The following is a 14705-nucleotide window of genomic DNA, read 5'->3' as shown; positions in this document are numbered from 1 at the left end:
TGTTCAGAGCAGCAGCAGCTTGTGAATATCTGCTTCAGCCTTCAACCCTGCTGTTCTAGAGTAGTGTGCGTCTTGAGATTGAGGAGAAGTGATCTCTCAGGTGCTGAAGGAGTTTGCACATGGGCTCAAGGGACCCCTCTTGATAATATCCTGAGAGATCCTGGAGAAAACAAGAAGTGCCAGAATCAGGATATATGCCCTGATTTTTCAGAAAGCACCAAGAGATCCTAGACCTGCACTGTCCAGTATGGTGGCCACTGGCCACATGTGTCTGCTGAGTACTAGGCATGTGACTGGCCTGAATTGAGATATCCTGTAAGTGTAAAATAACCAGATTTTCAACCTTTAGTTTGAAAAAAGAATGTAAAATAGCTCATTAATAGTTTTTTATTTTACCTGTTAAGGTGGTAATATTTTGGATTGATTGCTTAAATAAAATATATCAAAATTAATTTCACTGTTTCTTTTAAATTTTTTATGTAGCTATAAGAAAATTTAAAATAACATATGTGCCTCACATTAATGGCTTGCATTATATTTCCATTGGAGGATGCTGTTCAAGACACTACAGTTCATTGATTTTACTCCATATCCTTGGCAGCCTTCTAAAACATAGTGTTAAGCAGATGGTTGTGTACTTGTAGAAAAGGAAGTAGTAATAACTAAAAGCAAGAATAGTTTCACTAAGAACAAATCATGCCAGGCTGACCTCATTTTTTTCCGTAAGGCTACTGGGCAAGAGATCAGAACAATTCTGTAGATTTCTATTTGGATTTCTGTGATGCATTTGGAGCATCTCCTCTCATAAGTCAAGGACAATTTAGGGAACTGAGTGCAGTTGATAGCGTGGCTGTGTCTGGAGCTGGTTGAACTCAGTTCTCAGAATATCTTGTACTGATTGTCTGACGGGCTGGGGATGCTCTCGGGCTCCCCATAGAGCTTGTTTCATTTCAGTGACATGAGAGAACATAGACTAAGATCATTTGTGAAGAGGTCAAGTTTGATCAGGCTTCGGTGGTCTAAGAGAAAGGTTGTGCCACACCGGCCGTGTCTGCGGAATGGTCTGGAGGCGTTCATGGACCACATTTATTGACTGCATATGTGCCCAGGCACTACGCTGGTGCTGGGAATGAAGATTAATACTCTGTTGGCCGTAACCTCACAATTTCATCCAGGGGGAGAGAAAACTTAAATAAATCGTGGATCCTGTGGCAGCACGGCGACAGAGGCACGTATGAGTCAGGTGCTGGGCAGTCAGAGAATGTGCCCACCTCTGCTGATTTCAGACCACTTGCCTGGATCCTGGTTTCTAATTCTTGCCACAAAGAATGACTTAGTATTAATTGGTCTAAAACTAAAATCATTATCTTTAATGGTTCATATCCAACAACTTAATATATAGCAACTTAATTTGTGTGAGGTTTTTTTATCCTAATCGGTTTTATTTATGTTTCCAGCTTTGTTGAGGCATAATTGACAAATAAAAATTATGCATATTTAAAATATACAGTGTGATGTTTTGGTGTATGTATACATTGTGAAATGAGGACCACAATTAAGCTAATTAACGCATACATCATCACACGTAGTTACTTTGTTTTTGGTGAGAACACTTAAGATCTATTTTCTTAGCAAATTTCAAGTAGACAATACAGTATTATTAGTTATTATACAATATATAAACAATTTATACAACAATAAAAACTGTATACAGTACGGTTATTCTTATTAACTGTAGTCTCCATGTCGTACATTAGGCCTCTAGAACTTATTCATATTATGATAGACAGTTTGCTCCCTTTGACCAACATCTCCCCATTTCTCCCACACCCCCCCCACCCCCCCAGTCCCTGGCAACGACCATTCTACTCTCTGCTTCTGTGAGTTCGACTTTTTTAGATTCCACATATAAATATGTGAGATTTTTTTCTAAAGCTTTGGTAGAAAGCTTGGTAATACCTGCTTTGAAAAATTTCCAGGACAAAATCATCTTGACAATGTACTTTTGGGGGTTTACTGGTAAGGTCCCATGTACTAGATAGAGTGGCCGTCAAATTGTTATTTCTCAAAGAACATTCTGGCTTTGGCCCCTAGGTGCCTGTTTGGCTGCATCCATACAGAAGCCGATAATTCTGCTTTCTGGTCAGGCTTTTTGAACTTTAGTTGAAAGTTATGAACCTACTGAGCTCTTAGCAATCTAAGGGGCTTATTTGTTGTGGAAAATTCTTTCAAGAGTTTACATAGCCCATCGCTGCTTTGGTTCCTTCAACTTTGATTTCCTAAGTATGTAGTGAGTGGCTCTGGGAACTTTGAGGTGGTGAGGAGTTACCCCAGACCCTCCCAGGATGGCCTCCTGACGGAGCGGCCCTCTTGTCCGTGCTGCTATCCAGTTTGGTTGACGGATATTCCAGAGGTGGCCACATGCCATCTCTCCCTGTATTTTGGTGGAGATGTTGTCAGTACCTTTTGCATTGTTATCACCTGTCTACGGTTTACACGCTTAAAAGTTTGTCGAAAACATGCAAGGCAAATAATTTGATCATAAACAATAAACTTTAGGCAAAATTGAAGCTCCACGATAGCAACTTAGTAGGGAATTATGGCTGGTTTCTTCTCTATCTTGACCTCTATTCTAGGCTTTAATTTTCTCGAGATCCTGGAATTTTAATTTTCTGTTTTCCTCTGATTTTATTTTATTTTATTCTTGAAGGTATCTCATCTTTTTGTGAAAGAAGGCCAGGTTTAAAGTAAAACTAGAGGCTTTCTTTGTATTTTTTGGTCTATAAGTTGGTTGTTTAGACTCTTTACCTTGGGGAGGTAGGAGTTATATATTTGATATTTATATATTATATATATAATTATATATATTATATATATAATTGTATATATACATGTATAATATATATATTATATAATTGTATATATACAACAATTATATATATTGTTGAAGCTTTCATATTAAATATCAAAACAGTGGTGGGCAGCATTTTTATTTTTTGTGTATTTTTTTTGTAGATGTTAATATTTAGAGGCCACTTTTTTTTTTTCTGTTCAGAATTACAAGTTTTATCAAGTCTTATGAGGGGGGAAACTTCTTACAACTTAATTATCTCTTAAGTAGAAAAAAAGGGAGATTTGGTGATGTTTCTGGGCCGTGACAGGGCACTCTCTGGGCGTATTTGGGTGGTCGCAGTGCCTGGCAGCCAGACCTTTGGGTTCCTGTGCATGTGTGGGGCTGATGGTGTTCACCTGGGGTTATCTCATTTCTTTTTCAGAACAACCCTGCAGGGGTGGTATGACTATGGTCCCATCTTACTAATGGGGACACCAGAGGTGAGACGGAATCTTCAAGTTGTTGGGGAGTGGAAGAGCTGGTATAGCACATGCACTCAGTGAGCCAGGGCTGCAGCCTTGCCTGTGCTAGAGAGGCCCCCACTGCCCTCCCCAGCCTGGTCTTCCCTTTCCTGGGGGCGCGTGTTCATCCCCCTGAGTTGGCAGGGTGGAGTGAGCATTCCCATGTTTGCCTTCCCTGCCTGCAGCCTCCCTGCCTGCTGCTCCAAGAGGCTCTGAGTTCCACTCCACTCTGGGATGTCCCTTCTGCAGGCCTGGGAGTGCTTGTTGATGACCCTCAGGTGGGTTTTCCTAGAGGATCTCCCCCTCCTGAAAGGCCATGTTTGGAATTAGGCTGTATACTCGAACTGAGGTTGGCTGGGCTTTGCTTAATGAAGATTTGTCTCAATACTGCAAGAGAAGACAAATACCTGTTCCAGGATCTTTACCTAAATGTGTCAAAGATGGAATATAACAGCAAGAAATCTCAAGGCCAGCATAAAAGTATGAAGGGGGAGGGTTTGGGATGTGCCCAATGGCTATCCTCAGATCCACACTAGGGGCTCATGTGGGTGTGCAGTGCTGTCTTGTGCAAGATGACCACCCCAGCCTGGTGCACACCTGGGCTTCATACACAGTAGTTGACTGTGTTGGGAAGGCCTTTGTGGGGTGGAGGGATTATCGAATTGTGTGTTCTGCAGATTGTCAAACCAAGACCCATGGGGGAAAGTGATAGGGAGGCAGGTTTCAACTTAATGACTGTCAGAGGTGCCCCAGACCAGAATGGGCTGTCATATGAAGTGGACTCTATTGTTGAGATGGGGAGGAGGGGTCTGGAAGGGCTGGACAGTTGGCTTTCTGTCCGCCGTGCTGAGGCCGCAATTATTTTTATCCTGACACATGTCAACTTCACCCATAACCCACCATGGCTGTTGCCATTTCTAGCACCATCTTTTTTACTTCTCATTTTGCGTTTATTTCATCCTTCTTTAGAAGCTCTGCTCCATGGTAGACTTAACGGAGTCTATTCAGGGCACTCTCTGAGGGCCACAGTGTTGGAAAACAAAGTCACATCTCTCTTTAACACTGAAATAAACTGATAAATGCTTGTTAGCTGAGGAGGAGAGGAGTGAGGTAGCCGGCCTTCAGTTCTGGAGCCTTTGCCACTATGCTAGAAATGAGACTGGAACGTGGGCCTCCTGGGAACAGGGTATTTCTGTGCATTAAGATCCCGGCATCTACGTGTGCAGTTAATGCTTTTGCCTTCTGTTCTCTCTGGCTTGGCAAAGGGCCAAGCAAAATGGGAACTATTGGGGCCATCAGTTCTTCCTTGAAAGGCCCTTCAGGATTACCGACTCCGTGGTCCACTGTCGAGCCAGTAAGAACACTTGGGATTGTGTAGTGTCCTGGGCTACCCTCCCCCAAGTGGGAATTGAGGGGACTGTGAATGTCGCCTCTGAGGTGACAGTGACACACAGGTGGCTTTAGGAGGCCGTGATCTCTGTGAGTGGTTTGCACACTGTAGCACACCAGAGTCACCTGGAGGGTTAAACAAATTGCCAGTCTTTCCCCAGAGTTTCTGATCAGTGGGTCTAGGGAGGGCCTGACAGTTTGCATTGTAACATGCTTCCTGATGATGTTGAACTGCTCGTCTGGGTGAAGGCCTCCTTTTAGAGGCGCATGGTGCTAAACTGGAGAGCCGCCCGGTGCGGTGAGCTTTGCAGGATCCTGGGCAGGAGGGAGGATGATTAAAGGTGGAAGTTTTGTAGGGAAAATGCTGAGTAGGGCATAAAGGATTATAAGAGTCCTAGAGACGACGACCTGTGGTGTCACAGGCTTTAACCTTCTCATCAAGAATCTGAAACAAAGTGTGTAATTTTTCTTATAACACTTCTGCTTAATAAGCCACGCATATGTGTGTTGTCCCCAACCATTTTGCATATGTTTTTAGTCTGTGCAGATTTTCATGTTTAAAATATTAGTACAGTTATAATTTGCTTTTGGGGTTGCCATTTATCAAGCATTTTTAGACACTGGGAAGCAAAACTATGATCTTCATATTTTATTTTAAAAGAAAAATTTTTAGTGGAAATCTCTTCTTGGAGCATATTCAGCTTTTATAAAATATTTTTAAATGTAGTGATTAAGAGATATCTTTGTTAACATCAAGACTTTGGGCTGTGAAAATGTACTTATTTCCTAAGATTTAAAAAAAATGTTTTTATGAAAGAGTATCCTTTTCTTGGGCGTTGTCATTTTTTTAGCTGATGAGTTGATGTTCTTTATTTTCAGACAGCTTGGCTCTTCTTTGTTTTAGAGTACATAAAATTTACATTCTTGGAACACTTTTTCTTATTTCAACAGAAGTTAATGTAGATACTATTAAATTGATTAAATTTGGAGGAATATAGTGGAGATAATTTTGAAGTTTAGTCTTGGGTCCTTAAGTAAAACTGCGCTTAGTGAACTGAAGCATGTTTTTAAAAAGTTACAAGGATTTAATCTGACATCTAGTGACGTGTATTCTATAATTAAAATAAGTCCTATTTGGAAACAAATTTAACTCATGGAATATTGAACTATTTCTTATTATATCATTCGACTCATTCTATTTTTATGGTTTAATTATATGGTTGACCCATTTAATCTGAAAACCTCACAAAACAGAAACTAGGGTATCTTTTAAACAATTTTAGAATCTGAGAAATCCGATGTCTCTTTGGTGAGGGAACTAGAACATGTATTCTCTCTGCCCCTTTGATGATTTTTTTTTTTATCTGTGAAATAGATACTTTTAGATAAATGATTATACTGGTCAAAAAGAAACCTGGGAGTTGAAGTAAAATCTGTGTTATCTATTGTTGCATAACAAGTGACCCCAAATTTAGTGGCTCACAATGATAAAGGTTTCCCATGTTGACATTTCCGTGGGGATTCAGGGTGTCTCAGGAGGCTGCAGTCAGGGTGTTGCTGGGGCTGCAGTCTCCTGAAGGCTGGACCGGGCCTGCAGGCGCTGCATTCAAGGTGGCTCAGCTAGGGGACAGGCGATGCTGGTTGTTGGTGGGCAGAGGGAGCTCCGTTCCTCTCCACCTGGGGCCTTTCCGGGAGCTGTTGGAACTGCTTTGGTTATAGGTCAAATTCTTGGCCAGGGAACTGCCGGAAGGATGATCTTTCATAACGTCCCAGACTGGCTTGCTGCCTAACACCACATATCAGCAAGTTTCCTGAGGTGCTGCCTTGCACTGGGAAATGCTCCAGGCAGACATCTGCCATGTTCTTTGCCCTCCAGGAGCCCAGGAGAAGATGGTACAGTGAGTACAATGTGCTCAGCCTAAAAGGTGGGGGAGGAGATGTGTCCAGGGAGGCTTTCTTGAAGAAGGTCCCATCTGAGCTGAGCCTTTTAAGGTGTTAGCTAGGTGGCGGGATGAGCTGGGAGTGGGAAGCTGAGGGAGAAATTCAGGAGGGAAATTCTAGCCAGAGGGTCAGACCAAGTCAAGGGACTGAGGCGTGAAACAGCATGGCAAGTCTGGGGCATTTCAAGCAGTTTAGTTTTGCAGTGTAAAGTGAAATGCTTGAATTGGGGAAAGATTCGAGGAGTGGAGAAACATAGTGTGGTGGGTAGCGGAGTTTGGACATCATCCTGTAAGTCTTTGCTTCTGAACCACGCAGCATGGGCATGACCGTGTTGCCTGCTGTACATATTTTCTCATCCATTCCTTCAACAAAGGTTTGAGCACCTGCTCGGTTTACGGCGTTGTGCTGCTTCCTTTAGTCCTTTACTCCTGCAGGGTGGGGATGTCTCCATTTTAAAGATGAGCGACTGGTGGAAGGAGATTCATTGACATGCACAAGGTCTTGTGGCCAGTGAGTGCAGGGCTGAGTGTTTATCTGCATCTTTGTGAAAACCTGAAGGTAGAGTTAAGGTGCAAGCTGGTTTTTCATAAGAATCACCTGAGATACATATTTAAAATAAAGACTTCAGGGCCCCACCTTAGGCTTCTTTATCTCTAGGGAAGGGCTTCAGGTGGTGCTTACTGTGGATGGGGTTGAGAGCCGAGCCTTGCTTCAGGCTTGAACTTTGCATCAGTGTGGGTGGAGAGGGGAAGCAGCCTCTTCTTTGTGTGGCTTTGAGGGGCATGAAGACCAAGGGCTGATTAATTGGGAAAACTCTGAGTGTAATGACAGCAGACATTATAACAATGTTTTCTGAGAGATTTCCAAAGTCTCTAAAAAATAAATTGTGAAAGAAGATACTGATAAGCCTCAGTACCTTGGAAAGCAACACACTGTTTGATTTTTGATAATAGATTTGATTTGATATTTCATTTGAGTAAGTAGCTGAAAGGTGCTAATGATGTATTTAATACTTGTGTCAGAACCAAAGCTGAAAAATACCTGAATACAAGAGCCCAGACCAATACTAATGTCGTGTAGTTCCCTAGGACTGGGGAAAGCCATAAAGAATAGGATTCATAAGAATTATTAAAAAAGGATATTTTAGTGTTTGGGATTGCCCTGTATTTCATAATGCACTGTTATTAGCACTCACATATTTCGATCATTTTATTCTCAAACCTGAAAGAGTAGGCTTCTGTTTCCATTTCACAGGGCTATAGAATGTAGTGTTTATTTAGGAAAGAATGTACATACTAGTTAATTATTATGTTTTTAAATGCTCAAACATTAAAGTTTATTTAGGAAAGAATGTACATGCTAGTTAATTATTATGTCTTTGAATGCTCAAATATTAAAGTTTTCTTTATGCTCATCAGTTTTTTTTGTTTATTCTATCAGTTATTGAGTGTAGAGTGATAATCTCCCAACTATGATTGTGGATTTGTCTGTTTCTCTCTTTAGTTTCTAGATTTTTGCTTCATTTAGTTTGAGATACATACCCATTTAAAACTCTTAATGTCTTTGTGCTGAATTGACTCTTTTATCACTATATATTGCCCTCTGTGATTTCTGGGGATACTTGTTATCTTGAAGTCTACTTTATTTAGCCACACCAGTGTTCTGTGATTAGTATGTGCATGACATACACACACACACACCATGGTATACATACTTTTTATATATATACTTTAAATATATGTATTTTCTATTCTTTTATTTTTAACTTATCTGGTCTTTATACTTAAAGTGTGCCTTTTATAAATAGCATATAGTTAGCTGTTGCTTTTTTAATCCAGTCTTAAAAACTCTCCCTTTTAATTGAGGGTTTCATCCATTTACGTTTAATATAATTATTGACACAGTTCATTTTAAGTCTGCTCTCTTATTATTTGTATTCTCTTCTTTGTCTGATGTGTTTGTCCTTTCCTGCTTCATCGCTTCATTTTTGATTAATCGAGTATTTTTTAGTATTTCATTTTATCTCCTTGGCTTTTTAGGCCAGCTTTGGTTTTATTCTTTTTACTAGTTGTTCTAGAACATGTATATAGTATATAGTATATAGTATATGCATATTCTTTACATATATATGGTCCTCTACGTTGAATTGATATTATTACTTTGCATTGTATCTAAGCATCTTACAACCATAAATTTTCGTTTACCTTCCTCCCATATTTTGTGCTGTTGTTATATATTTATGTCTACATATGTTATAACCCCACAATATATTATTATGTTTTGCTTTACAGCCAATTATCTTTTAAAATTTTTTTTAAAAGAAAAAGATACTTTTTTATATTTATTGATACTTTTACTATTCCTGCAATCTTCATTCCTTCCTGTACATCTGAGTTTTTCTATTTGGTATTATTGCCTTCAACTCGAAGATCTCCTCTATCATTTATTATAAAGTGGGTCTGCCAGTGGCAGATTTTCTTAGCTTCCATTTAGCTGAAAACTTCTTTAATTTGCCTTCATTTTTGAGGGATAATTTTGCCAAGATTAGGATTCTAAGTTGACAGCTTTCTTTTTTCCTTTTATCACTTTAAATATGTTGTTGCGTTTTTGCTTGTCTTGTTCCTAATGAGAAACTTGCCATCATTAATTATTATCTTTGTTTCCCTTTGGGTGATGTCTTTTTTTATCCCCTTGTTTTTAAAAAATTTTTCTTTCTATGTTTTGTTTTCAGCAATTAGACTATGGTATACCTAGTTCTGGTTTTCTTTATATTTATCTGCTTGGAATTCATTGAGCTTCTTGGGTTGGTGGGTTGATGTTTTTCAAATTTGATACAGTTCAGTCACATTTCATGAAATATTTTTAATCTCATTGATCTCTCTCCTTTCCTCTCCTCTAATTATCCATATTTTTGATTGATTGATATTATTTTCCAAGTCACTGATACTTAGTTAATTTTTTTCCTGTTCTTTTTCTCTCTTTAATTTGGAAAATTTAAGATTATTGACTTGTTCTTTTTTAATGTCCAGCTAACAAATCCATCCAATAAATTTTTTATTTGAAATATTATATTTTTAGTCCTCGATTTTTATTTAGTTCTATTTTAGAGTTTCTATTCTTTCTTAAAATAACCCATCTCTTCTCTTACTCTATACTTATTTTCCTATAAATTCTTTAACATATATACCATAGTTGTTTTAAAGTCCTTAACTACTAATTTTATTCATGGAGTCATCTGTGATTCTGTTCTTATTAACTGTGTTAATTCTTAATTATGGATCACAATTTCCTATTTCTTTATATATTTTGTTATTTAAATTGTATTCCAGATGTTGTGAATAAAATGGTAGAGACTGAAGTATAGTATTTTGTTTCATTGCTCAGAGAGCACAAGCTCTTCCTCTTTTTTTGTTGTTGTTTTGATGAGGGAGATTGTCCCTGAGGTAACGCTTGTGCCAATCCTCCTCTATTTTATATGTGGGATACTGCTACAGCATGGCTTGATGAGTGGTGTGCAGGCCTGTGTCCAGGATCTGAACCTGTCAACTCTGGGCCAGTGAAGCAGAGCACCTGAATTTAACCACTATGCCACTGGGCTTGACCCAAGCTCTTCCTTCTTAATGGAGGTTAGGGTGAGGAGCTGAACATTCAGATCCCTCAGAATTTAGCTAAGGTGTGAGTTGCACTTTAATTAGAGTGAGCTCATCTAATATGCTTTTTTTTATCTTTGTCAGGATTTCAGCTGGGAGTGGATTGGACTAGGGTTTTAGACACTTTTGATTCGCCTTTGGATTCCGAGACTGAAGCAGCATGAGAATGCATGGGCCATGTGATTTCCCTTGGCCTCCAACCTTTCCACTGTTGCTTTTTTATCTCATTTTGGGGATAGGGTAGGTCAGAAGACTTATTAGGAAAGGTAATTTGCTTTTTTGCATTTGTTGTTCTTCCGGATTCTATTCTGTCCTGCCAGCTCACACTGTCATGTAAGGCTCTCTCGTCGTACCTGTGAGTCTCTCTGTGGGCTCCCCTTTGCCCTGATCCAGCCTAGCTAGGCACAGCCCTCAGATGTGCAGCTTAGACTGACTTTCAGCTCACCTGTGAAGGCCTTGTTTCTTGTTAAAGTGTGGGTCATCAGGCTGCTTTGCCTTTATTACTCTTCCCTAGACCCACAGAACAGTATGTTTTTATTTTGCCCAGGTGAAATTTACTGTTACCATAAGTTAAAAGGCCTTTCACGTGCTCTGTAGCCTAACTGGAAATGGAAGTCTCATATGCATTTTTAAAGTAAATGCTCAGAAGTATGTAGACCATCAGTGAGTTCTCCTGCCCTCTGGTTTCTGGTTGGGTTTGACCGTGGAAAGTACTGGCAGATGATCAGTGCCCAGTTGAAGTATTGAGTGACATTCTTCTAATTTTTCCTTTTTCCAGGACTAAAATTTGTAATACTAATGAACCACACCTAGTTAGTGATGGCTGCCAACAAAATAGGCTATCTGAAAGGGAACAAAAAGTAAAATCAAACATTGTTCTCTAGGACTTGCATGAGACCAACTCCTCCTCAGTTATGAAGCTGCCCAATCAAATGCAAGTCAGAAAACAGGAAAAGTTGAAGATGCATACAGCAGATCCGTAAGTGTCTCAGTCTGTTTGCACTGCCGTAGACTGGGTGGCTTAAACTGCAAACATTTCTTTCTCTCAGTTTTGGAGAATGGGAAGTCCAAGGTCCAGGTGAAAGCCCACTTCCTGGTTCATAGACGTGACATTCCTGTATCCTCACAGGGCAGCAGGGGCAAGGGAGCTCTCTGGGGTCTCTTTTATAAGGGCACTAATCCCATTCATGAGGGTTCCATCATCATGACCTAATCAACTCCCAAAGGCACCACCTCCTAGTACCATCACATTGGGGTGTAGGATTTCAGCATACTAATTTTGGGGGAACACAAACATTCACTCCATTGCAATAACATTTCTGCTACTAATGGTTGAAGTGTAATTGATTATTTACTCTGTTTAGGTTACAAGCCAGTGGTGTTCAATGTATTGTTATTTAATTCAGAGCAACCCTGAGTAGAACTGCGATTCTAATTTGGGATTGTTTGACTACAAAACGTATGTCTTTAACCACTAAGCTATAAATACTACCTTGTTCAACTACTTTTTTTTTCCTGATGATTAAGCAGTTTATTTTTTATGTGTTTGATTGTCCTATCAATTACTTTTTGATCAGCCAGTAGTATTTTATCCGGTAGCTCCTTTATTGTGGACATTGATTTGAGTGTGGAACATAATGGACATAGAAGAATTTAGACTGTGTTTGTGAAACATTTAATTTAGTTGAGGAACAAGGCTTACCTAAAACAGCCAAACAGCCAAAGAAACACTGCAAAAGGTCATATAACAAATGCTGTATTTTATGGAGCAAGTTGTATTTTTTATCATGCAATTTAATATCGCCGTTAAGATAGCAAAATTGCCTTAAATGTAATGGAGCCATTAATCTGGTGTTTATTCACAGTGTCAGTCTTTCCTGTCCAGTCATTTATCTTGACATTAATTTCCCTGAAGCCCTAAAGATAGCATATAGCAGACAGTCAATATGAAACCTTACCTTACTTGACAGAGATGGCCTGCTCACACACTCCACTTGCTCCCTTGCTGGGAGCCAGCATTGAAGGTTTCAGGGGTGCTCCAGGGAGAAGGGAGCTGTGTGCAGCATTCTGTGACGCGGTTGATGCTGGTAGGCTCTCTGGATCCTCCTAGTGTAGTCAGGCTCTCGCTTTCATAAACATGACGGCTTATATTTAGCCATTCACAAGGCTTCACAGGGAGAGGCACCTGGCTGTATGTTTCTGTTCTGAGGCTAAGGCTTTCCTGTCACATGAGAAGTGAGAAGTGCCCAGTAGATACCTGCTGCCTTGTGGACGAACCTTGGGGACTTAGGCTAAGTGAAATAAGCCATCACAAGAAGACAAATACTGTATGGTTCCACTTATATGACGTATTTAGAGTGGTCAGATTCATAGAGAGAAAGCAGAACAGTGGTTGCTAGGGGCTGGGGGGAGGAGAACGGGAAGTTAATGTTGACCAGGTAGAGAATTTCACTTTTGCGAGGTGAAAAGCTTTCTGGGGACAGCTGGTGATGATGGTTGGACAACAGTGTGAATGTACTTAATGCCACTGAACTATACACTTAAAAGTAGTTAGGATGGTAAATTTTATAAGTATGTATTTTACCACAATTAAAAAAAAATGTCATAATATAAAACATGTTGTCTCAATAAAGCCTGTGTTTAGGCATTAAAAAAAGAGAAGTGCACAGTAGATTGTATTACATTTTATTAACATTACGCTTAATTTTTGTAGGATAGCAGAAAATACCAGTGCTGTTGTTAGCATTGTCTTACACTTGCTTATTAATGAGACGAATAGCTTTTTTTAGAGAAAGCTAAAAGTAGAGATTCTTTGGCCTCAAATCGTTGCCGCCTGCTCTGGCAAGCACTTGAAAGGGACTCCAATTATGCTTCTCACCTAGACAGGAGAGCTCCAGACCTCAGCGTTGTTAAACAGAGATTGGTCTCTTGAGGACCAAAGAAACAATGTGGGAAAGTCATGCCCACGTGCTTGATGAGAATGGGGAGCGTGTGTCTTTCAAACAGCTTACGTGATGCTTAGAGTCCCTCTTGTAGTCCAGTACTGAATGTTTAATGGAGACTAAGTTTTTAAGGAAAAAAGAAGGGAGATTTGAATCTCATCAACACTCTTATTTGTTATTTGGAGATCCCTGGAAGGATGGAAAATTGCCAGTTTATAATTGTAGCAGAAAACAGAAATTTGTTGGCATGATTTCTTGCTATGATATTCTAGCGTTAGTTAATATTACATAATTTCTATTTTTATTTTTTAAGGAACATAGTGACCGATTTAATATAGTCATTAAAAAATGATTATTTGTACAAGTAGAATTATCATCTGACCCAGCAGTTCCACTTCTGGGTGTATATACCCAAAAGAACTGAAAGCAGGGTCTCGAAGAGAGATTTGTACACCCGTTCATAGCAGTGTTGCTCACAGTAGCTAAAATGTGAACGCAACCTAAGTGTCTATCCATAGAGGAATGAAGAAACAAAATGTGGCATCTACGTGCAACGCAATATTAGTCAGCCTTAAAAGTTAAGAAAATTCCGACATAGGCTACAGCATGGGTGAACCTTGAGGACATTATGCTAAGTGAAATAAGCCAGTCACAAGAAGACAAATACTGTATTATTCCACGTGTATGAAATACTTAAGAGTAGTCAAAATCATAGAGACAGAAAGTAGAACAGTGGCTGCCAGGGGCTAGGGGAGGGTAGGGTGGAGAATTATTATTTGATGGGTGTAGAGTGTCAGTTCTACAAGACAAAAAGAGTGCTGGAAATGGATGGTGGTGATGATTATGCAACATCACGAATGTTTTTAATACCACTGAATTGTACTCTGAAAAATAGTGAAGATGATAAATTTTATGTTATGTGTATCTTACCATAATAAAAAATTGAAAAAAATTTTAAGATCAGCCTCCAAATAAGATAAATGCTTTCTACTTAGATTGTAGTGAGTTGCTTACTCCTGTGTTTTATCTTGAAGAAGATGTTTTCCATAATGTAGGTGAATAAGGGATTTTGCACATAAAGATTTGAGTGACTGTAAAATACATATTTTCTACAACAGTTTCTGCTGGACAGAGAAGTACAGTGACTTTTGAAGAGCCATGCTGACCAAAAAGAAAATCTCTCTTCCTATCTTTGGGATTTAGGACATCACTGGGGGTGTACAGCTCGAAAATTTTTGAGGAAAGCAGCTCCTTGCTTCTTTCTTCCCAGAGTAGCATATGAGTCCCACAGAGTGTATCAAAATCACTCTTGTTTATATTCATGCTCCTGCGTCTAAATAACAGTTCCATGCAGCTGCTGCTGGCATTTAGGCTGGAGACTGCTATAAACTGTGTTTCTTTGTAATTTTATTGATCTTTTCCAAATGAG

General features: G+C 39.5%; 1 protein-coding gene across 8 annotated transcripts in view; it reads left to right on the top strand.

The window, feature by feature from the left end:
- FAM110B (family with sequence similarity 110 member B) overlaps positions 1-14705 on the top strand; it is a 142852-nt gene that overhangs the window by 12597 nt on the left and 115550 nt on the right. For 3 of the 8 annotated variants that reach the window (XM_070481227.1, XM_044780177.2, XM_070481226.1), the window contains exon 2: positions 11219-11313. The exons of the other annotated variants lie outside the window; for them this stretch is intronic. The gene's annotated coding sequence lies outside the window, so the exon portion shown is untranslated. The remainder of the gene's footprint in view (positions 1-11218; positions 11314-14705) is intronic. 8 annotated transcript variants of the gene reach the window in all.

This window comes from Equus asinus, chromosome 12 (assembly GCF_041296235.1).
Source record: "Equus asinus isolate D_3611 breed Donkey chromosome 12, EquAss-T2T_v2, whole genome shotgun sequence".
Classification (NCBI taxonomy): domain Eukaryota; kingdom Metazoa; phylum Chordata; class Mammalia; order Perissodactyla; family Equidae; genus Equus; species Equus asinus.
Note: the sequence above shows the minus strand (reverse complement) of the source record. Positions and strands in the feature narration are given on the sequence as shown.